General features: G+C 30.2%; 1 protein-coding gene across 3 annotated transcripts in view; it reads right to left on the reverse strand.

The window, feature by feature from the left end:
* Positions 1 to 24,841, reverse strand: part of LOC107455244 (uncharacterized) — a 138,626-nt gene that overhangs the window by 73,920 nt on the left and 39,865 nt on the right. Inside the window, exon 2 of one of the 3 annotated variants that reach the window (XM_087166280.1) lies at positions 22,722 to 22,789. The exons of 1 other annotated variant lie outside the window; for it this stretch is intronic. The gene's annotated coding sequence lies outside the window, so the exon portion shown is untranslated. Of the gene's footprint in view, positions 1 to 22,082; positions 22,296 to 22,721; positions 22,790 to 24,841 lie in introns of those variants that run through there. One more of the 3 variants, XM_087166279.1, reaches the window with a different exon arrangement.

Consider the following 24,841-nt stretch of genomic DNA (forward strand, 5'->3'; position numbering starts at 1 on the left):
AAAAAAATAAAAATTTTTTTTTACTTATAACAAAAACTAAAATTAATGTATGTTTCTGTACTTTTTAACAAGATCAGTTTTTTGCCGTTAATTCGCGCTAGTAAAAATAATCCGTTGCAATTATTCTTTATTATTACTATCATATCAAATATTTTTTTTTTTTTAAAAACTACATTTTTGCAAAAATAAATAAATAAAGAAGAGATATTTTTGTTGAAAAAAAATTTTTTTTTAAGATCCACCAGATTAGAAAATCACCTCTGTAATTTAATAACAGTAAAAGAACGTCAGGAAGTAAGTACCAGCTCTGGTAGTCATAGAAACATTGAGTGCAACTGATAATTATTTTTTTAAAGAAAAATAAACAAATTTTTAAAGAAATTCGCGTTTTGTTTCAAATTTAGAGCTGCGAGTGAAACAGATGCGAACCATTGCCGCGATGAAATTGTTTAAAATAAATAAATAAATAAAAAAAAACGTAACCATGTCTAAAAAGCTAGAACTATTTTAATTTAATTTTAACGAGAAAAATAACAGATTAAGACGGAGTAATTATTTATGTAGAACACATTTTAACATTTTTGCTTTCTTCTTGCTTAAAATTTAATTTTTTCATGATTTAAAATGGACAAGATATGAGTTTTTTTAAATCGCATTTTCAATTTACAATAACAAATTGAATAACAAATTAAAACCTTTTAGTAAATAAAAATAGACTTCACGATAGATTTGTTTTAAAACTGAGGTTCATTTATTGAACGAAATTGAATTGGGCATTTGTTCTCAAGGACATTTGTTCTCAAGGACATTTGTTCTAAAGCTTCTCAAGGTACAAAACTTAATAATGTATTGGACATAGCTTAAAAATTTAAGTTACAAAATAGAGGGCAATAAAGCTTAATTGCAGAAACTGAGATCAGGGGTCGATTCAGATGTTTCGTGAAAGGTTCTGTAAGAGTACAATGGTGAAAATTGATCCTTAATTTTGCAAATTTATGAAAATATGTTCTTGTTAGTTTAAATTTATGACGTCATTAACTATTTTTTTTTAAAGAAGGCCATTTTTATAATAAATAACATTACAAGGGTTCAATTTTATGCTAAACAAATTTGTGAAGTGTCTAAGTCATCCAAATTCTTTTAAGCAATACATACATGTTTAACGCTTAAGAAGGTGTAGGATTTAACTAATAATTTAAGGGATCGTAAGAGAAGAGATAATATAACCTAATAAATTTAAATCATAAAAATTTTTAAAGCAACATTAAAGGAGCAAAAAAAACACTATTTGAAATAGGAATTCGAAAGAAAAACAGACAAAAAATTAATGCTGAAAGTTAAACAAATCCTAAAATGCTGGTCTAATGGGACGCAGACTGTTAAACTATCGTCTTGAGATTTATTTAAAATTAGTATGACGTCATCAAAATGCCATAAACGTGACCCACCTAATATGTAAAAAAGAAAAAGCGAGCAAGCGATAAAAATAAAGCTTTAGAGAAAGCTTGGCATTTCACTTAGCTCCTTTTAATTAATTGGTGTAATTTTCCTGGACGAATAACAAGATTTGAATAAAGCAAAATTTAATTAACACATAATAAATTATTGTTAGTGTATTAGGTGAAAAAACAAAAGAGTTATTTATACTTAGGAAAAGATTTACATAGTAAACACTATGCGGTTTTATAAAATACTAGATGAGAACATTTTGGGCGATATCAAAAGTTCCACCGCATGCTCAAGGAAGATTAGATTAAAGCGAAAGTCGCATCCATCAATGCCTGCCATTAATAAAATGAGTGAATAATTTAGTATGCCAAGCTATGCTCACAAATCTGACGGAATTATCGGCATTTCCATCAAAACATTTTTTTTTTCTTTTTGATTATGTTCCAAAATAACTAAACATTTGCGAGTAAAATCACTCCGCATTTTTTCCATTGATTTGCCTTAGCTATCGGTTGCTCGCTAGTTTCTATGGTGATTGTTTATTGTTCCATTTTTTCTCTTAGAAAGAAAATACCGATAATAGCCGTGTAAGAAAGCTTAAACATGCAAGTAAGAACAGTTTTTCTCTCGGAGTTAAAAAATAACGGAACAAACCATATTGATCAATAAAAAATATAGATTGTAAATGTAGAATTAAAACAAAAAGGATTCTTAATTTTGCTTAAATCAGGAGTTCAAATAAATGGGAGTTTTCCTGTACTTAACATCTGATGTTCTCTTTTTATCAGTTTACTAAAGGTTGGGGTGGACGTAGGGGCTGTGCGTATACTTTAAAAAATAAATAAATAGAATACAGAGTTGCACACAGCTGACGGTTAAAATTAGATAAAATTTACGATTGAAAAATATGGATTACGGATTTATAGCAGCAAATTGAAGTAGTGATTATATTAAATTTCAAACTTCACTGCAGGAATATAATATTTTTACAAATTTCGTTTTCTCCAGGAATTAGTAGTAAAATGAATTATAATAAATTTCAATGCCGAATTTTTGTGATTCACTATAAACATTAATTCACTTAATTTTACTTTCTTAAATAAGAGTTCCAATCAAAAGATTGAAGTTCTCATATATATTAACACTAGAAAACAAAGAGAGAAGACATAAATTTAAATTAATATTCTGAAAAGTAAACAATGCAAAAATTGCTGCCGTGTTGTGATGTTCTACTACCTTACAATTGATAGTCGTGCTATCTTAAACCTTTGACACAGAATTTTCTTTAAACGTATTTTTCATTATTTTGTATTGATTTAGGTCAAAATAACTGTAAAATTTTAACAATCTATGGTTATAAAATACAGCATGAAACACTGGTGTCTGCGTTAAAGGTAAAAACTTTCAAACACGGCTCACTTTTAAACTATAATTTATCGAATTTGCAGTTATTTAAATCTAAGAGGCACGTTAAAAAAATCATTGAGATTTCTTTATTTTACAAAATCAATTATTGATAAAATTTTGAATACGAATGAAAAAAAATATTCGAACTCTTTTGGGATTTCATATTTTGGTACAGATATAATTCCGATAATGTAACATATTTTTTTCTAGCGACTATTCAACGGTTTTTAATAATTAAAAAAATACCAAAATATATTTTTACTTGTAATTAGAGTGTCAGAAAAAAAAATATATATAAGTGACAGCGGTGACGAATCTGCTTTAAAGGACCAACGTCATCGCTCTGAAATGACTTCTCAGAGCATGACTTTTCACCAAAAAGCAAAACTTTTCAAACTATACGAACCGTCTCACAATACTGTGTTAAATTAGTTGTAGTCTTAAGGTTTTTAAATTAAACCACGTTTCTCCACAAGTTAAACCACAGTATCATGCTATCAAATTCACCACGAAAGACGAGATTACTCGTCTTACAGGAATATTCACTGTGCGCATGAGACGAGATAATACGTCCTCTACACAAAATTTTTAAAACATTATAGTTGCGTTTCCAGCAACTTATTCAGTATAGATTATTATTTTCATTTTATTATTTTTATGTCTGTAAACTCAAAGAGATAATTGTTATTGATTGCAATCGATTATATTTTAAAGTTAAATAAACAAGTTCAAATTTTAAGAATAACACGCTCTAAATTTTTTAGAAGTGAACTTAATCTGTCAGAAAAAAGAACCAGCATCCTGCTTCTGTTAACGTTGTAATTTGTAAGAGTTTTATAGACTACAATCGAGCAAATGAACTTTGTTAGGAGACACAATTAATAATAAAAACAATAAAACGTAGCAGTTTCACATTTATATATGAACACCGCAGCTTCGATCATTAAAAAGAATTGCATATGTAAGTAGATATAATCATAGATTAGTCGATTAATCAGATTCCTTTATTCGTAATGAAACTTGGTGAAAAATTACATGACTGATTTTCGAAACCTTGTACTAACCTATTTAGATCTCGTTTCAAATGGATGTACTATATGAATTTGGATCAAGGATTGTGTTATGTTTATTGATAGTTTAATAGATGGCGCTGTGAACAAACATTTTTTTCTTAAAAAACACTTAGAGAGACGTTAAAAATTTCAAGTTTCACTTTCACTATGCAGGATAATCAAAGAAACAATCTGTATTAAGTCTATACAATTTTCAAATGCAACGACGCAAGAATAACTCTCAAATACAATCAGTGTTTCTGATTCAGTAACACATTATATTAATATTAGTTTCCTACAGCAGCAAGGAATTAAATAAAGGTAAGTCCATTTTGTTAGCCACTAGTCTAACCAACACGTAAGCGTAGAGTAGTTTTATTCAAAGTCTCTTTAGGGAGATATTAAGACCCATAACAGTAATTAATCCTTCGTGATTTTCTAGTTATTTTAAGTTAAGTGATTTCTAGCAAAGTTCCATCTTCGTGAAAAAAGCAATTTTTTGCTAAATAAAAAAATTAAAAAAAATGAATAACTGACATGTTTAGACAGAATCTTTAAAAACTTGAAAAATTTTTCTCTCACAGAGATGCCCAAGATTAGGATGAATTAAAGGCGGGATAATTAGTTACTATAAATTATCCAACTGACATATCCAAAAGCATGCGTATTGTTTTACAAACAATTAAATAAAACATTTTGAACTAATCATTTTATGCATAAAAATAGAAAAAATCTTAACGATTTATCTAATTATCTCGGTTTACAAAAAAAAAAAAAAAAAAAATCAAGGACATTCTTCATAGATATACTACTGAGAATGACCGAAATTGGAGTTAGTTGATTTCCACCGCTGAATGTTGACAATCACATAGTCGCTTTAGTAAATGTCCGAAATATATAATAGGTCTAGCTAAGTGCCACGGCCCGGTATAAATTTCCCCGGTACTCCGAACATTGATGTTTCTCCTAATCTATCCTCGGCAAATATTAAAATATCGAATAAATATAACAGTATCAACGAATAAATTAATATCAAATCGGATATAACAAATATTTCGGACATTCACCAAAGCGACTATGTGATTGTTGACATTCACAGGTGAAAGTTGACATTCTCTTGATTTCGTTCTTTCACGGTAACAGATACATTTGTCTGCGTTTATTTGTGCCTCCCCAAGTCTATTGTTTTCATTCAGTTGTTTAAATTTATGATCAGATACATCCTTTGAGACGGATCTTCTCAGGGCTATTTCAGCGTTGTTGTTTTCAAAATATTTAGCTCAGAAAGGACATTCAACTTCTAAGAAAAGCTATTCAATCCATGAGAAATCTTCGTAGTAACTAAAAAAACATCATAGAAACATTTTACAAAGACTCCTAAGAGGCCCTTTCTCTTTCGACCCAACTCAAACGAAGGAATGTCGACTGGAAGGAAAAATTCTAAATATGCTCTTAATCCTTTTTATTTAATTTTCACACATTAACTGATGATAAATATTTACTCTATTGGGCAATATTTTCTGATGCATGTAAAATGCAAGGTTTCCACACAATCACAATTCGAGATATAAAGAATGCGGTTAATTAGATTCGCTATTCATTATTATTATTATTTTTTTGGAAGGCCGGGAGAGCCTGGTCGGTAGAGCGCTGGGGACATGTCCAAGCGTTCGTGGGTTCGATTCCAGCCGGCCGAAGTGTAGTAAATGGTGACTGGTGCAAGTTAAATCTGTTGAGTCGCAAAGTCCTCCATGTTCCCATAACAAATCAATACCTCTGGGGGTAATGATCCGGGAGTTTCCTTGTCTTCCGGATTGGGTTCAAAGTTACAAGGCTACGGAGTTGAACATTAGTAGTCGTAAACCCCAAAATTGGGTCTGTTGTTCAACAACGGATATAAAATAAAATAAAACAAAATAATTTTTTTGTGGCAAAAATTATGCCAATACAATTCTGCAATCAACAGTTTTTGATAGGTTGTTAAATAATATACAAAGTCAACTTTTAACGTCATCCAAATCGGTTTTCATCAGTTCAAACTGTAATAAAATTAGTTTTTTAGAAAGTCTAAAAATATGAGAAATAAGTCGTTTTAAATTATTTACTCGAATCCATATAAAACGCGTCATTTTATTGCTTTAAAGTTTTGTTGAAAATTTCATAGAAGTTCGTAAAATTACCCAGCTCTGCTTCTTCTAATCTAATTAAGTCATGCCTTTATTTTCTACCTTTTTTTTGACAGGTATTGTGCTGTCCAATAATACAATATAATTGAAAGTTTGTTAAGAACAAAAATATCCAAATTAAAAATTTAACTAAATATACAAGATTAACAAATACTTTTAATAAACAATGAAGCTATCAAAACAACCGTATGTAAAGAATAAAAATGACAAAAAAGAAAGAGAGACGGTAAAAGAAACCGAAAACATTCCATTAAATTAATTATTTTTCTTTCTTTTTAAACGATACTATGCATAAAGTATATCGAATGCCACATGGCAAGGACAAAGGCAGATTTGAGGAATTCCGATATGAGTTATGTTCGACAATGTGTTTTATTGTCATCTCAATATTAGCAATCGCGTGCAACTGCTAATAACCTTGTCATACGCTGATGAGTGGGACAGCGTAGATGGCGTGTATGATATTTCACGGCCACGCGGCTTATTAAATCCAGGTAGAAAATAATATTGGCGGAATATATCTAACTGGAATAAGACATTCCGAAAATGACAGAAATTGTTCTATTTATAGAATCCAATATTCTTTATTTGTACCGATAGATATCTAATCTTTAATAACTCATGTTACAGAAATATATAAATCGATTGAGATTAAGAATTTACTGTTCTTTTTTTCATCTTTTTTTTTTGGATACCGTCGTTGAACAGCCAGTTAACGATTGATTACTAATGTTCAACTCCGTAGCCTTGTAATTTTGAACCCACTCCAGAAGACAAGGAAACTTCTGGATCAAGAATTGGGAGATATTTGCTTCCGTGGAGGACTTTTTGATGGAACTATCCCGCATTTGCGTTACATAGAGAGGAAAACCACTAAAACCTCTCACGGTTAACTTAACGGGAAGGGGACTCTAACCCATGAACCAAGTACCACTGAGGATATTATCAGCACTGTGGTCGATATAAATCGAATGCGGAATTCGTATCGATCAGTCATCCCTGGGATTCGAACCCGGTTCACCTTATTGGAAGGCGAACGCTCTATCCCCTGAGCCATCATGGCTCAGAATTTACTGGTTGCGGTTATTATTACGTTTGATAAAATTATTATATGATGGGTATTTACGCAAAAAGCCAACATATTTGGTAGTATTTATCACATTAGAGCGAGGAGAAATTATATCAACAGTAGTATTTATATCAACATTAGCGAATATAATGCGAAATTACGAGTTGTAATCACGATTAGAATTTTAAAAATATTCGGTTAAAGGTCAAGTTAGAATGTCTTGTAAATATCATGATTTATTTATTTTATGAACTGAAAAAAACGGGGTGAAAAATATCGCTAGGATTTTATCTTATCTCTATCAACTGTGCTCTTTAATATAACCTAACGGAAACTCGAACCTGGATTATTTTTATTGAAAACAGTGTAGACACAGCATTATGATTGGTGAATATGTGTAGTAAAAAGTTAGATAAAATGGGACACATTAGTTTTCAGCACTGCTAAATGAAGTGCTATAAAAAAAACTAAAGACACTAAAAAAAAAAATAATAATAAATCGCTGATTTTTTTTTTTTCAAAATTGTTTTACGGAATTTACCTAGCTTTTATAACCAACCTCCTAAATTTTATTGTTAATTTTTTATTTATACCTCATTCTTATGCATAAAATGTATTACAAAACAAATATGCTAGCCATTAGAGATGGAAAACAAACATTTTATTACTAGACCAATTTTTCTGAAGGAAAGGAAAAATCGGAATTTCAGATATCTTAAATTTAATTTATTTCCTCTTATTTATGAGATATTTGAGTTAAATTCCCTGATATTTCTCCGATTTTTCCAGATTGATAAAATTCCCTGATTATTCTCTGTTCTCCCTGATTTCTGTTCTGCAAACTTTCTGCACTAATACTGCGCCTGTACTACTGAATTAATTATCGGTACCGCAACACTATTTCCCGTATCGAAGAACAGAAACTACACCATAAATTTTTTTTATATTCAACACATGAATGTAGCACTTTTTGATATAGGTTTAAACATATATCTTGAACTTTTAAACTGATGTTTTTGAACCTAACACTTTAAAGAACTGTTATGTATTTCTATAAATAAACAATAAATATTGCTTGTTTGTAATATAATAAAAATGTTTCGTTTATTGATTAATGTATTTTTCCTAATGTGATTAATTAAGAAGGAAAAAATAAAACAAAACGTTTAATATAATCACGTCTAAAGTAGCGAAACATAATATTCGCTCTAACTAAGAAAATATTATTTTATTAGTATACATGCACAAGGTAAAATATAATTAGCATATTCACCACTAAATTAAGATATTGGTTAACTAAACATCCCTTTATTTTGAATAATATCAAAAACGGGAAAGAAAAAATTAATAGAATTAAATGGGAAAAGAAAACATCATTGAAATAAATCATTACTCAGACGAATCTATTAAAACTGATATAAGCAAACATACAAGGCTCAATATCCAACCACTACAAAGCTTAACGACGCAAAGCAAGTTTCGCGAAGCGCGTCTAATAATTAAACTAACAAAACGCTTCGTAGAAACAGTGAATAATCATGCATAATGAAATTATGCAACATCAACTCGAATGATCTACTGTTACAAATAACGGCTTTGGCTCGGAATTCTGGTGAATAATATAATGTGACAACGCTGGCGTCGCACTAATTGAGTATTTAAATATAAACCTCGCTGCATTTAGAATGTTCGTAGAACGTATGTGCATTAAAGATTAAAATTTCATAATTTTAAACTCGAAAAAAATTTATGTAAAAATTAAAGAAATAAATGGCGAACCATCCGGAGTTAGTAAGAAGGGATTAAATAAGGTAGTTATTTTGTGTGAAGTCGACGGAATGTTAAGCGTTCATTAACGTTTCATTTTACAAATGGCGGGGAAAAGAAAATGTAATTAAGTAGAGAAGACAGGCAGTGACGGCTTAATGCTGAAATCCTGTGAGAAAATGGCGAGATGTAAAATGATCCAAACGACTTTATAATGAAGTATTTTAATTTTGGAATAAAATTTTCTACCTGAAACTTGATTTTTGGTTAAAGTAGTTAAAACTTCAGGCAGCGAAAAGGTTAAGAATAAAATTTCTAAATATAGTAGCTTTCGAATAGAATTTATAAATAATAAAGAACACGGTTAGAAAAAGCAAGAGAACAAAGTACAAGCAAATAAATAATAAAAATATTTTTTTTAAAGATGATAAATAATCGAAGACGAAGAGGTCAACTTCTTAAAATAATATAAAATATATTAATTGGGTACTTGCACTATAAGACCTCCCATACTCACACATGTGACCTATGACGTAAGTGCCAGCTAATCTTTATCACCAAATAGTCCTATTAAAGTTGAGCTAAGAGCTTCTCTACATAAGTTAGAATGATAATAAATAACGATAAGTTAATTAAGTACAGACCCGTATAGAACATCGAATTAGTTGAAATATAATTATTTCCCATCTACTTCTTTTACTTAACATAGATTTATTATTTTATTGCAACCGTTATAATTTTTTGTTTTGTGTACCTGGCAACTTCGATGAAAATTAGTTTGTTCATGTTCCAGATGGCTTCGTGCCTGTCTTTGCGTACATAATGAAAGAATTGATATTTTTTAGAAAGAATCTTTGTGAAAGAATATAGAATGTGTCACTTAAGAGAATTGATACTAGCGGGCTTTGCTTACTCGAAATAAAATGGAAAAAACAGTTGCTAACGTAAATAATATAAGTTTACTAATAAATTAATTTTATTATTTATTTATAAACTTATCAAATTTAATAAAACTAAATATAAATTATGAAGTTTATTTATAATACTTATAATAATAAAGTAACTTTAAAAACACAAATTTACTAAAACTTGACCCAAAATCTGCACACTATCTTAGAAATACTTTTCTTTCCATTTCAATGAAAGGAAACAAAAAGCATTGGTTTGTAATTGGTTTTTAATATAAATTAAGACAAAAATTTTCATTAAAAAAAAAGTGTAACTGTTTAAGGAAACAATTTTTTTCTTACCAACGGAGTTAAAATTAGTATCAACCAGCTATTGTATCTAACTTGACGCAGACAATTTGAAATTAAAATTACATGATTCTTATACTCACATAACAAATGCAATGTTGCATTATGAATACACAAAATATTAAGATAACAAAATAAACCTTGGCAGCCAAATGGAAGAAGAAAGCTATGACGATTTCATAATCTTTTGACGAATCGGGAATAGCTAAATAAATATACAGCAGACTGCGAATTCAAAACACCCGGTGGAATTGCAATCGCCACGATATGAAATATCGTCGCATACCCCACGATTACAAATATTAATATCACGCCCCAGAGTTATCGTGATAACTCCAGACAACGGGGAGATGAACATGAATAACTAATTTTTGAGATGATAAGGTTATTTATTCTCACAGACCCATGAAACTGTCATTTAATATTTATTCCTGAAACTAGAACTTACATTACAGTTTTATTGTATTTATACTAAGTTTGCGACAGCAGGGAACGGCGCGCGTGATAAATTTAATCGAATTTTGTCACAACAAGCATTTACAGCTGCATAAAAGACATTTCTGTCATTTCGACCTCTAGTTTCTTTGGGATATTTGTTTACGGTCAAGGTGCCTTCAAGAAAATATTACAAAGAATTATTACATTTTTATAAAATAACGTTTACAACCAAAGGACTCAGCATAACTTTCTGATTTAATAAACAAATTTTCATTGAAATATTGCTAATTAGGACTGATTGATAATAAAACAATAAATACAATGTTTGGAGAGGCTCACAGTTTTTCCCCCCGTACTTTTGGGGCTTTAACGGCTACGTTGAATGCCACGCTAATTTTACATGGCTTGCCCGTCTGGCCAAAATGACTTTTGTGAGTTCGATATTACATTTATTTTTTTAAACCATTTTAGTAACGATAATATGAAAAAAAATAAAAGCATTAAAAATTTACTCGAATTATGTGTTTCTAATAATTTTGGCTCCGCTGGTCACCGGTGATCCCCGAGGCGCAACGAACGAACTCAGTGCCGGTCACTGGTCACCCCAATGGCATCCAACAAGTTAATGACAAAAAATATTATATATTTTTAAGCTGAAAAACCATATGAATATTACACAACTTATTTCTTTTAATAAAATAAATACAGCTGGTTTTTAGCTATCCCTATAGAAATATTAATTTTATTGTTTTTTTTTTTTAATGGCGTCCAGTTGTCATTGTGAAAAACAGGGGTTCTAACCCCGAATGACGGCTTGAAGCCCAACCAGCTTTCGATCGATGGGTATCAGTTAGTCTGAGAATATAGGCGGCTTGTGAGCAATGCTGAACGCATCGCAATGAGATACCAACAAGTGACGTAGTATGTGCATCTCGATCCTGATTGGCTGTTGAAACGTGGCATTTGTTCAGGTGAGCAACAGTTCTGTCCGTTCTATTTCAAGTAAGCCCGCCTAGTATCAATTATCTTAAGTGACACATTCAATATTCTTTCACTATAGGTTCTTACTTTACACAAAAACTGTCTCGAAGCCATGTAGATTATAAACTAATCATGTATCGAAGTTGTCAGGTACACGAAACAAAAATATATCAAGATTACAATAAAATTCATAAACAAATAATAAATCTAAGTAAAAGACGTAGACGAGAAAAAATTATATTGCAACAAATTTAATGTCTGAATTTAATTAACTTCATGTTAATTAACATTCTGATTTATGTGGAGAAACTTAACTTTATTGTTGTTGTAGTTGTTGTTGTAGTTTATTTACGTCGCACTAGAGCTGCACAAAGGGCTATTGGCGACGGTCTGGGAAACATCCCTGAGGATGATCCGAAGACATGCCATCACAATTTTGATCCTCTGCAGAGGGGATGGCACCCCTGCTTCGGTAGCTCGACGGCCTGTACGCGAAGTCGAGCACTTTGCGGTAGAACAGTTTAACGAGGACCAATACCGCACACCCTCGGTCCCTACGCAGACTGATCCAAGTGGTCACCCACCAGCACACTGACCGCAGCCAGTGATGCTTGACTTCGGTGATGTGCTGAGAACAGTGTCTTAACGATCAGTCCACTGCGGGACAAACTTAACTTTAACATGCAAAAATGTTTTCTTAAAAAGTTCTGATTATAAAATATGATTTTTCATTACTTCATTCTCCGGAAATAATGTTTTGTTTGTATAAATCTAAATAGCCCGCATGTAAGTCGATACAACTTAATACTTGAGACGTTTCAACATTAAAAACAACTTTTCCGAGAACAAATTTGCATTCTTCTTCTTTTAAATATCACAAGTAAAACCAAAAAAATTATAGTAATTTAATAAGAAAAAATCAGTTCATTTAAAACTGAAGCTATTTTAAACATAGTGTTTTTTCCATGTTTACAAAACGTATATACCTCTTTCAGAAAATAAACTCGTATCATCGGAAAATAGAATAAAAAGTAAAAAAACAAAATGGCTAAAATTGCAACATTTTTAAAAATTACAAAAAGGTGAATTCCAGGATGAAAAAATCAGGATCTATAGGAATCTAATTTAGTGTTAGATTCATAAAATAACAACAAGCAACTATAAATAGTATGAATTTGGATAGAGCTTAACATATTCACCCAAATACAATATCAAAATCACTGATGCGGCTCGTTTTATTCACGACAGATTGCTATCAGGGTTATTGCAAATGAGACAGGTAACAACAAACTAAAAATAATGAACTCTTCACGGAATCGATGAAAAATGGTTTTACCAATTCAGATTATTTGAAGGAAAAAGAAAATTTTTGACATCGGGTTTCACGCTTGAGATGTTTTTTGCCCGTTCTATAAAACGAATCATAATTCTATTCACGAATACCGTGTTGGATGTGCGATTGAGACTAGCAGAAACAGGTTGAATCGGGGGAAGAAAATTCTAAACTTCCGTTTAATAAGAATACCCATTTTTGAAAAGAAAAAGTTGTAGCAAAAACCGCTTATTAGAAAATTCGATTATGCAATAATCTAGGCTGACATTTAATAATTAAAGGCCTTGGAGCAATATGTTAGGTAATACGACACATTTTCAGATTAGTCAACAAGAATTTTCTGAGTATTGTGTTTTCATAAACCTGCCTCGAAAATTTCATTAAATATCTATTGAAAACAATATCTATCAATTACCTTAATAAATTTACAATTTTTTTTTTACATTTTATAACCGTCGTTGAGCAGCCGATCCAATTTTGAGTTTACGACTACCAATGTTTAACTCCGAAGTCTCGTAATTTTGAACCCAATCCAGAAGACAAGAGAACTCCAGGATAAAGTATTAGGAGAAATTTGCCTTCGTGGAGGACTTTTTTTGATGGAACTAACCAGCATTTGCGTTATACATTGAGAGGAAAACCACAAAAAACTCCTACGGTTATCATGAGGGTAAGGGGACTTCAACCCATGTTCCGTCTATCAAAGGAAATTTTTACGTCAGCACTGTGGTTGACGTATGCCAGGCGCGGAATTCGTATCGACCAGCCATCCACTGGGATTCGAACCATAGTCCGGGTCCCTTCATTGGAAGGCGAAGCCTTTATCATTTGAGTTACCGCGACTCTTGTGAGTTCACAGTTTAAAATCACGGATGCCATCTCTGGATTTAGATCGCTATTGCGCTTTCACATAAAGAATTCCTTTCCCAAAATTTGCTTCGTAAAAGCGCCAAATGTGTTGAGATCTTTCCAACACTTAATAACTTAGATACTTAATTGTTCACATGTAAAAGGGGTCAAAATCATTGTAAATCAAATTTATTAAATTCAAAAACAATTAGTAAAGCATGAAAGTTACCAAACACTTTCAATATTCAAGCAAAAACTGTTAAAACGAGAAAGGTAAGAAAATATAGAAATTTGTAAACTACCCATTCGGAAACAATTCTAAGGAACAGTTTCATGCGAAAATGACCTCAGGTTAAAAGTTAAGAATTTGTGTGTAATACATAATTTAATACAATCATGCTCAACAATGAAGTTATAATGATTTTGTGATATGGGGGGGGGGGAGTTGACTATTACAGGGGCAATAATTTGATAGTCCACTTAGTCAGGTTAACAGCATATAAGTAATTTGTTTTTGCCAATTTCATAATTTATCATTAAGATTAACTTATATAAGTGCTCAACATGATTGTGGTAGTCAAACGTTTCATTGAAATTTTTTTGAAAATGTTAACTATCAGGTTAAAGGTTTCTAACAGAAAAGTTCGAACAGTTTTTAAATAGAAACTTCACAATAACTGGATCTAAATAAACAGAATTGCAAGACATTTTGTTTTGTTCTTATCTTATCAACTGGAAAAACTTTTTGACCGATAAGACATCACATTTTACTAAGTAGTTTATCCTTTACAGAGCAGTAGCTTATCTCAAAAGAAATTACAAGCGTAAGCAATAATACTACCTTTCTTTCACTTACTTCGGATGTACTTTTAAAAAAAAACAAGCGGATATTTTCAAATGTACGTTACAAGTTTTTAAAAATACTAAAAAGGTCAAGAAATTTGAAAAACGATATTTATGGCGATGAACTCGTCAAACATTTATAAATAACTTATTTTCTTTTTTTAATTTTTTAAAAGTGAACATAACTTTATTTTCTCAAGCAGTGAGGCGTATTTGATGTAAATGTTGCTGCGAATGACCAAAATCAAGAGAATGTAAACTTTCCCCGGTATATGTCAACAATCACTTAGTCGCTTTGAAGAATCTCCGAAATATTTGTAACACCCGATTTGATATTAATTTATTCGTTGATATTATTATATTTATTCGTTATTTTAATATCTGCTGAGGATAGATTGGGTAAAACGTAAGGATTCGGAGTACCGGTTGAATGTACACCGGGCAGTGGCACGGAACAATAAAAAAACATTGATGTAAGGCATACCGGGCATGGGCACTTAACTAGACCGAGTATACATTTCGGCCATTTACCAAAGGGACTATGTCAGTGTTTACCAAAGTGTGGTACGCGCACCCCCAGGGGTACGAGAACTGTTCAGCGGGGTACGCCTTCTTATGCGATATATCTTGCAACAAACGAAAATTTCAAAAAATTTTATTTAAAAACAAAGCTAGCCATGAAAATTTACGATTACGTATTTTTCTATTGACTTTTTTTTGAAGAGTTAACAGTTAATAATTAGTGGTGTCAACAGCTAGTTGTGAATTAACTTTTGTGCAATTTTTGAATTTTTTAGTAAAAAATCTGTTTATTATTTTTATTAGTGGTACACAGCGTTACGAAAAATTTAGAAAGGGTACACAAAAGTCATAAGTATGGGAAACACTGGACTATGTGATTGTCAACATTCACCGGTGAAAGTCAACAACCACCAATTTCGGTCATTCACAGTAACATATACACCCTAGCAGCAGAATAACTTGGGTCCTCACTCAACCAATATTCATTATATAATCTTCATATATAATCTTGACTCAATGAAGGTAAAAAGGGCAGATATTTTCCCGATATTTGCCCTATATAGAATTGTTAGATCAGCCTAATATTTTATATCCGATATTCAGTCAATATCAGTCCAATATAGAATTGTTATTGTCCAATATTAAAAGTCATTCTAGGACCAATAGGAAAAAAACCTATTCATTCCAATATTGGTACATCACTGCATGTTCATATAGGATCCTTATAGCCAAACTGGGGCTATATTGCCATTGTTGGGAGGGCATATATACTTAAGCAGTGTTTTATACATATTGATGTATTATTTTATAATCAGATTTAGGAAACACTTCACATGTGTATGGATATAAAAAATAAAAAAAACATTGTGACCTATTTAATGACAAATGTAATGTTCGCTTACATCACTTTTACACGTTTGCCTCGATTTAAGATAAAATATTGTGTATAAATACCGTTGCAGTCATCAGAAATTTATATATTAAACATTATTTATATTTTATTTATTATTATTTATATATTTATTATTTATATATTTATTATTTATATATTTATTATTTATATATTTATTATTATTTATATTTTAAAAACTATTTATATTTAAAAACAATAATATGATTTCCAAGTAAGGAAACGTAGATGAGCATGACAGGAAGAATAAAATGAAAAAAACACTGTATTATTTGACAGACAATAAAAGATATTAAATAAAGAATGGCTACGCTATAAGTGAAATCTTAACCTTAGTAAATAAAACAGTGAAAAATTATCAAACGTTATTACATTATTTTAATAATAACAATCAAGTTTTCACTTAGTTTAAAAAAAAAATCACAAAACATTTATCTAACATTTATCTATTTAAAACTACGAATCTAAATAAACATTAAATTAATAGTTTAGAAAGTTATGTTTTTATGTTCACAGAAGATATGCTCATGGTCAAATTTTATATTTCTGCTATCGTTTACGTCATACAAAGCCATAAAATTTTAAATAGAATTGAGCAAGAACTAGATCAATCAAATATTTTATGACAATCGTGTACCTAGAATTTAGGATTACGCTGCCAGGAGAGAATTCGATTTATTACCACATATTCCTCTATTAAAGTCAGATTCAAAGACAACAGTGGATCATAAAATAATTCTAAAATTACATTTAAAAGACAGAATCGCTCAATATTAGGGTGCTTTATATTATTGGAAGATTTTATTTTAAAAAGTATTAACTGTAATATTATTTTATAAAAAGATTTCGACTTGCACAGTCCCAGTAACGTGTTGAGGGGTGGGGGAGACACTTTACCCTGCTCACAGCAAGAACACTCAAATTTCAAATCTATTACGATTATTCTTATGGCCTTAAATTTTTTTACAACTCACGGGCAATTCCACTTTTTATGAATGTTATATTTGCAGATTTTTAAAGTACTCAGTTAAAAAATTGCGAGCAGTTCTGATAATTTTTGTGAAAATATGTTACTCCAATTTTCAAAAATTTAAATTTTTATTGAAATAAAAACTTGTCACATACAATAACTCAATGTGTTACATCCGTAACAATAAGAACATTGTAAAGTTTAGTTTCTAAAAAAATTTTGAACTCATAAAAATTAATAAAAATTCGAGTAAGTGCAAATGATAAAAAGTCTTATTTTCCCAAAGGTCATAGGAATAGCTGGTTTTTTTTTTCAAACTAATTTCGTATGCTTTTAAGTTTGCAAATACGATATTCAATAAATTGGGAGAAATTGCCCTCAAACAAAATATTTTAATAAGAATAAAAAGCTGTTTTCAAACTAATTTGAAATTGAAGGTTTAGGTCAATAAACGTAATAAATAAATAAATATTGAAAATATTTTGTTGGAAGTATAAATATTTTCCAAAAATTATTCTCGCTTTTGTTTACATCGAGATTAATTTTAAATGTTGATATGATTTTTATTATAAATATTCATTCATTTTTAATATTTTTTTCCTTTTTTTTTGGTAATCACCTTTAAGCCCCTCTAATGATTACATTCCTCTTTTAGGGGTCATCTAATCGAGGGGTTGAGTTACCCTCCGGCATTCACCGGGCTCACGTACACGTATAGTATCTCTCGTGGCTAGAATTGTTTTGCTTTCGGGCTAACTTTTCCGTGATTTTCCTCTCCATGTCAGACCAACACCAGTTAGTTCCAATTACGAGTTCGTCCCCAACGTTTAATTTAGAAGTTATTTTGTCTTCTGAGTGTAATACAAGATGACATGGTTAAGGAGTTGAACAATGGTAGTCGCAAACTCAACATGGTTTACCTGTTTGACGACGGTAATGGAGTATTATTATTAAATGAAAACTAAGACCCATTTTAAGTTATACGGTGAATTTAAATATATATTTATATATTTCAATAGGAATCATTACAAAAGAAATTTTATGGACTATTCATAAAAATTTTTATTAATAATATTTTCTTCAAAAAATTTTTACCGAGCATAAACGGTCCTAAAAAGTTTTGCGGCAGCAAAAACGAATCGTTCACAAAACACTATCTTAAAAACGGATTCATCACAACAATGTTTATCTCCTAACAATTTTTATCTTTATCTTTTATCTGAAAATTTTAATCTTAAAAACGGACACTAGACAATATTTCAGTATCTTACAAAATTCCTTCGAAAAGTTCGAAGTTGATCAAGTCTCTAAATTCATTATTTTAAAATTAAAACTCCTTTAAAGACATGGTTATTTCCCCACAAAAACATTACTTTAATTTCCATACGTTGACAAATATGGAACCCTGAAGGAAAAAAATCCGAATCCACGGTAATTTTCGATTCAGAAAATTATGAGTACATCTTTCACAAATAAAAATATGATTTTTCACAAAATGCCTGAACAAGCAAGCCACTAGTTTTAGTAATTTTTCATCAAACCCCAAAAGCATTAATCTATTTTCATAAATTCACAAATTTATCAGTATATTTTATACTCATAATCTCTCAAAAACAGACTTTTCATAAGAAGTCTATCATAACTACTACCTTAATCTTCAAACTTTACATTAAACAGGTGGAAAGGCGACAGTTAAAGTGGTTGATGACTCAATATTCAAGCTTTACACATGCATCAATAATATTATTCATGAAGCTCTCTAATAAAGTTATGAAAATTCCTCCAAACGCTTTATGAAAAACACTGTATCACGTTTAATTTAATGGAATGTAACCTTTACCATGCGATTAAACTATCGTAAATTATGAAATAAATTAACATTGATTAATGGAAGGGAAAAAGGAAGATTCTTTATATTTCCCCCCCAAATTTTTCAGGCCCGTGATCACATTGATAACGCGAGATTCATCCTTCAGGGCCTACGATATTATATATGAAACGAACCTTTCCGACTTTAGTGGTCCAAGATCACCCATAAATTATCTCAGTCCGATACGCTTGTATTGTGTCACGTACTAGTTGGCATACGTACTTTTCAGTACGTATAAACTCGGAGCGAGCCGTGGTAGTTAAGGGGATAGAGTACTCGCCTCCTAATAAGGTGAGACGTGTTCCAATCCCAGCAATGGCTCGTCGATACGAATTCTGCACTCGGCTCGCACCGACCACAATACATACGTAAAATATCCTCAGTGGTAGACAGATAATGAGTTAGAATCCCCTTGAAGTTGGGCTAACCGTGGAAGGTTTTTGCGGTTTTCCTCTCCCTTTAAGGCAAATGCGGGTTAGTTCCATCTAAATCTGCCACGAAGACACATTTTTCCCAATATTTAATCGAGGAGTTCCCTTGTATTCTGGATTGGGTTCGAAATCACAAGACTACAGAGTTGAACATTAGTAGTCGTAAACACAAAATTGGGTCGGCTGTTCAACAATGGATGTTATTATAAAAATTGGTTGTAATAATTTTCATACATTTTATACTCACTTATTAAAAGTTCTAGTTTGATTTTAATACAATTTTATTAGAATTATTGACTTTTAAAATTTGTAACAGCGAAGATAGTCAATAAACCAAATAAGAATTTTTCCTTTTTTTTTTAAGCTTTAGCTTAAAAGATTCTTATTAGTTATTAAACGACTCGCGATTTTTGATTTACCTTTCACATGCATTTGTAACTTATAATGAAATAATTCGAGTTAATTTTGTTACGAAAATGTTACATTTCAAGCTTGGAAAATTGTAGGATTCTCATAATTTTAGGAACGATAAATAAATAAAACAGATTCCACCATCAGCGAAATAAAATGCTTGCGTTATAAAATATCTGAAGTTTTCTTTTCTTTAAAAAATAATGCATTTTGGATATAAATTATTGAAGAGCACCGAACTAAAACTTAAACTTAAATTCAACCTTAGAATAAGGCAGAAGTTCAATAAGGGGAAATTTGAACCCGTTAATGAGCTCTTCGAAATTTTTCTCTTCCCAAATTTTTCTTCCAAATTTTAAAATCGCAAAAAAAAGTATCATACTGGAAGGTCATACACTGATTCTAGCTTCTAAATTTTCTTATTAAAAACCAAACTGAATAAATTTAAAGCATATTTACGTACGCTCAAATAAAGTTTGCACATAAATCGCAAGCACAACAAAATAACAATTCAGCTTGAATCTCCGCAACAATTAATGAAGTACGTACAGGTAACTCACAAGTTTTAGGACTACTAGCATTAACCGATCTTCCAGAAAAATTTCTTCACCCTCATTGTAACAAAATATTCTTGAAAATTTATTCAAAAAGTTAAAGTAAAATTTAGTTCATACATAGCTGTAGCGATAAAATTAATCCGTAGGTATACGAAGGATCTTCCTAAAATATTTCTAGCAATAATTTGTTTCATATTAATTTCGACAAATTATTAAGCGTGCATATTTTCGAAAATATTTAAAGAACATTTTTTTCTTTGTTTTAAGACGTTAGTTAGTCAAAAAACTGAAGGGGAATAAAATATTACCCCTCTACTTAAGAGCAACTATTTAAATACACCATCTCAAACATCACATTTGGTCACAAAAAAAATCAAATGAAAAAAATTTTATCGAAAAAAAAACTATTGAAGGAGTAATCTAAATTCTAAATAATGTTGTTCATAAACAATTAAAAATGTTTCAAATGTTAGTTTACAAAAATTAATTATAAAGGAAACTTGTAGGGGGATAACTAATTCCCCTCTAAAGTATTAAATACATATCCCATAATTATTATTATGACTATTATTAATACTCTAATGTTGATCATGATTTTAATTATTATGATTGTTGATTACGATTAACAATATTATTAATAATCAATTTATCGTAAATTATCTATTATTATTAGTTATCAACAAAAACTTCTATTGCATTAAAATGTTTAACTGTTTATTATCTATTGTAAATATTTCGGACGTTAGCTTACAAAAATTAAGAAACTGATCAACAGCAAAATTGTAGAATTTCAATTGTAGATTTGAGCAATTATTCTTCCTCCACGCTATAATACGTATCTTAGAATAAATATCTATGATTTTCAACAAAAAATTGAATGATTGAAGAAACTGAATGAAAACTTGAATGATTGAATGAAGAAACGTAAATTAACTTTGTTTATTATCTAATTTAAATATTTCAGGCGTTTGTTTATAAAAAATCAAGCAATCGCTGATACGGAATATTTGAAGGCAAACAAAACCCTCTACTACAGATTTAAATACCTCTCGTGCTATAAATATCTGGGATTATCAACAAAAACTAGCACTGATTGAAAATTCTGAAAACAAATTGATGTTGTTTAAAACTTAACATACATTGAATACATAAAAGCTATGAAAATGTTCGTTTTAGTATCTGGATACGAATATCAATCATCAATACTGAATGAATACTATTGCATTGTGATATGGTAATGAAAAGCAAATATTGCAAGAGAACGAACATTTTATCGTGCAAATTCTATATGATAACGAGTACTACGGATAACATAATCTCAATTAAGTGAAACAAAATTAACGAAGCGAAAATTTTCTTAATATGCAAATCGCGTACAACATGTAGCAATTAAATGCGCAGTCCATTAATAAATAAATAATATAATCAACAATTATTTCCCCTTCCGTATAGCAATTCTTAAATAAACAAAGGAATTATTTATCATTAAATCAAGCGTACTCTAAAAGTAAACTTGTTTGTAAGATGTAAACACTTATCTAAATACTGGTTCTAAGTGCACTTTATGCAGAGCAAAACTTTTTAAAGACACAGGGCTTAGAAATCAACACTTATGCTCGAAATAAATGATTTAAAACATTTTTGCAGATGTTTTCAAATATATTCATAAAAATAGCAACTTTAAAAACAAAAATTTAAAAAAATTTAAATAAAAAAAGGACGAAAAAGCTTTTTTTGATAGGTTTCTTAAGATAAATAGAACAACAACTAAATAAACTCACTTTAATTAGAATGATTTTAAATTTAAGTGCATTCCTTCATCGCTTGTAGAAAAACACACAAATATTTATAGATAATCATCCACGATGGCTTATTCCTAGGTTTTCCACTATAAAAGCTGTCGATTTTCCCCCACACTATAATAACCTCAAACACAAGTCTGTTGCGAACTAACACTCTACCCACCAATGGAACCAACGCGCAGTCAACTTTTCGCTGTGAAAATGTTCCGGTTGTTTGACGTCACGCTTGCTTCGGCAGATTTCGGGTTTCTTCCCTTCGTTGTTTTTCGGTATTTGTGACGTCAGCTTCATTGGAGGATGTCAATGCGATGTAAATAGTCGCTTTAAATGGTAATTTTAAACATTTCCTTAAAACTAAGATTAAAAGATAATTTATACACGTTTAATGTCTTAAAAAAAATATAAAGTTTTAAAGAAAGATGCCATTTTTGATGCATAAACTTTTCAAAAACTACATAGATTGACAAAAATTATCCGATTAAAAATAAAAAAAAAATTTCTACACTGGTTAAAAATTATTGTTTTTTTTTTACAAAAATAACTGATTAAAAAATAATTAATTAAAAAACAATTAATTGAAAATAATTAGATAAAAATAATTAATTAAAAAGCACTTACCAAATAATGATGATATGGAAAATTGTTTCCAGGTGAAGACACCTTACCAGGAGAAATGCAAACAGACCCTAAAACAAATTATTTCTCTTCTGTTACGAACATTTGAGAAAGTATTTTAAACAACAATTACACTTAAAGTAACAGTTACCTAATATAATAATTAGGTTACCTAAGTAATAATTAGGTTAATCACTAAATAATTATTCTCAATAACAAACATATTAACAATGAAACATATTTGATAATTAAAATCCTAAACCACACTTGATTTTAAAAAAAAAAAAATACGAGAATTTTATTAGTGGTTTTTTAGATATAAGTAAAGGAATTTAGCTGCTTGGGGGTCACCTCGATGCGCAGGGGGTTCTGTAACAACCACCTTTAATATATATTTTTAAAATCTTTGTTGAAACTGAGATCAATAAAGTATGCACGTTAGAAATCGCAAATTAATAATTCAACGCAGAAAGAAAATATCCACTAAATCTAACGAATCACTATTAAGAAACTAAAAAAAATTGAATCTGTTTGACTTCTGGATATAACAGAGAAGAGTTAAAAGGCGGTTATTTAAAATAATTCCACGTTTTATCAGACAATAAAATTAAGTTTTAATGCCTTCCATTCCCCCTTCCTCACTAGTGATTCGACAGATTTTGATAGCGTTTCCGTTCCTTCCTTGCTAACAAATTAATTTGCGATCCTTAATATGTGTACTTATTTAACTTCCTTTTGGAGGAGGATCGCAAAATAGTTACGGGCACAAACACGCTTCAAAAAATAATATGAATTTTTTTAAGGAAAAAAAAAAAACGAAGCACAAACGTCATAAAGAAGAATCTTAACACATTAAAAGAACCGAATGATTAAATGAAATGCTGTTTAACTTTGAATATTTGCTCACTCATATTCTTTATTCGCATCTAAATATTTCTTTTCAACTGTAATATCTTGGAAATAGTTAGAAATATTAATGCATGTAATATTAAATACATTTTTTAACAAAGATTAATTAAGAGAAACGAAAGATTTATTGGTGAATTCATATTTTTATTTTATAACTGTCATTAAACAGCCAACCAAATTTTTTGCCTTGTAATTTTGAATCCAATCCAGAAGACAAGGGAACTTCTGTATCAAATATTAAGAGAAATTCGCCTTCGTGGAGGACTTTTTGATGGAACTTACCCCCTATTTGAGTTACATGGAGAGGGAAATCACGAAAACCTCACACGGTTAGCCTAACGGCAGGGGAACTCCAACCCATGATCCGTCTACCACTGAGGATATTTCCCACTGTGGTCGGTGCAAGCAGGATGCGGAATTCGTATCGACCAGCCATCGCTGAGATTCGAACCTGGTTCACCTTAACGGAAGGATAACGTTCTATCACTTGAGCCATCACGGCTCAGAGAACTCATATTTTATTTTATTTTATAACAGTCGTTGAACAGCTGACCCAGTTTTTGGATTTACGACTACTAATGTTAAACTCCGTAGCTTTGTAATGTTGAACCCAATCCAGAAGACAAGGGAACTCCTGCATCAAGTATTGGGAGAAATTTGGCTGGTTCCGACGTTCCGAAAAAATTTGAATTTTGTATATAATGTGGTAGCAAAATATTTTTATTCATACTTGATTTGAATATAAATTTATTCCTGATTTTAACGTATATTCATACTTGATTTTAAGATAAATTCATACTTGATTTTAACGTAAATTCATACTTGTTTTTAACATAAATTCATACTTGATTCTTCATGAATAAAAAATTAAAACTTAGTTTGTGTTCAGTTATTTAATTTCTTTAGGAAGTAAAATTGAATTTTTTAAGTTTTAAATTTTATAAATATATTACATTTCATATATTTCATGTTTTTTTGTTTTTTTTTAATTTTTTTTAGACATTTTATTTATCCTATTTTGAACGTGTTTACTAATTTCACTTATTTAAATTTGTTTAAAGAATTATCAAAATTAAATCTTATCTCTGAAAGGAATACACGAACAGTTAAATAAATAAAGTTAGGTCCATCGATATTCTTATATTGCTTTGTTACTTACATGTTTACAATAATTTAAAATGTGAGTAAATGTAAGGTATGATAAGTATGCACTC

This window comes from Parasteatoda tepidariorum, chromosome 6, assembly GCF_982258835.1.
Source record: "Parasteatoda tepidariorum strain Cologne lab strain chromosome 6, Ptep-v5.0, whole genome shotgun sequence".
In the NCBI taxonomy this organism is placed as follows: Eukaryota; Metazoa; Arthropoda; class Arachnida; order Araneae; family Theridiidae; genus Parasteatoda; species Parasteatoda tepidariorum.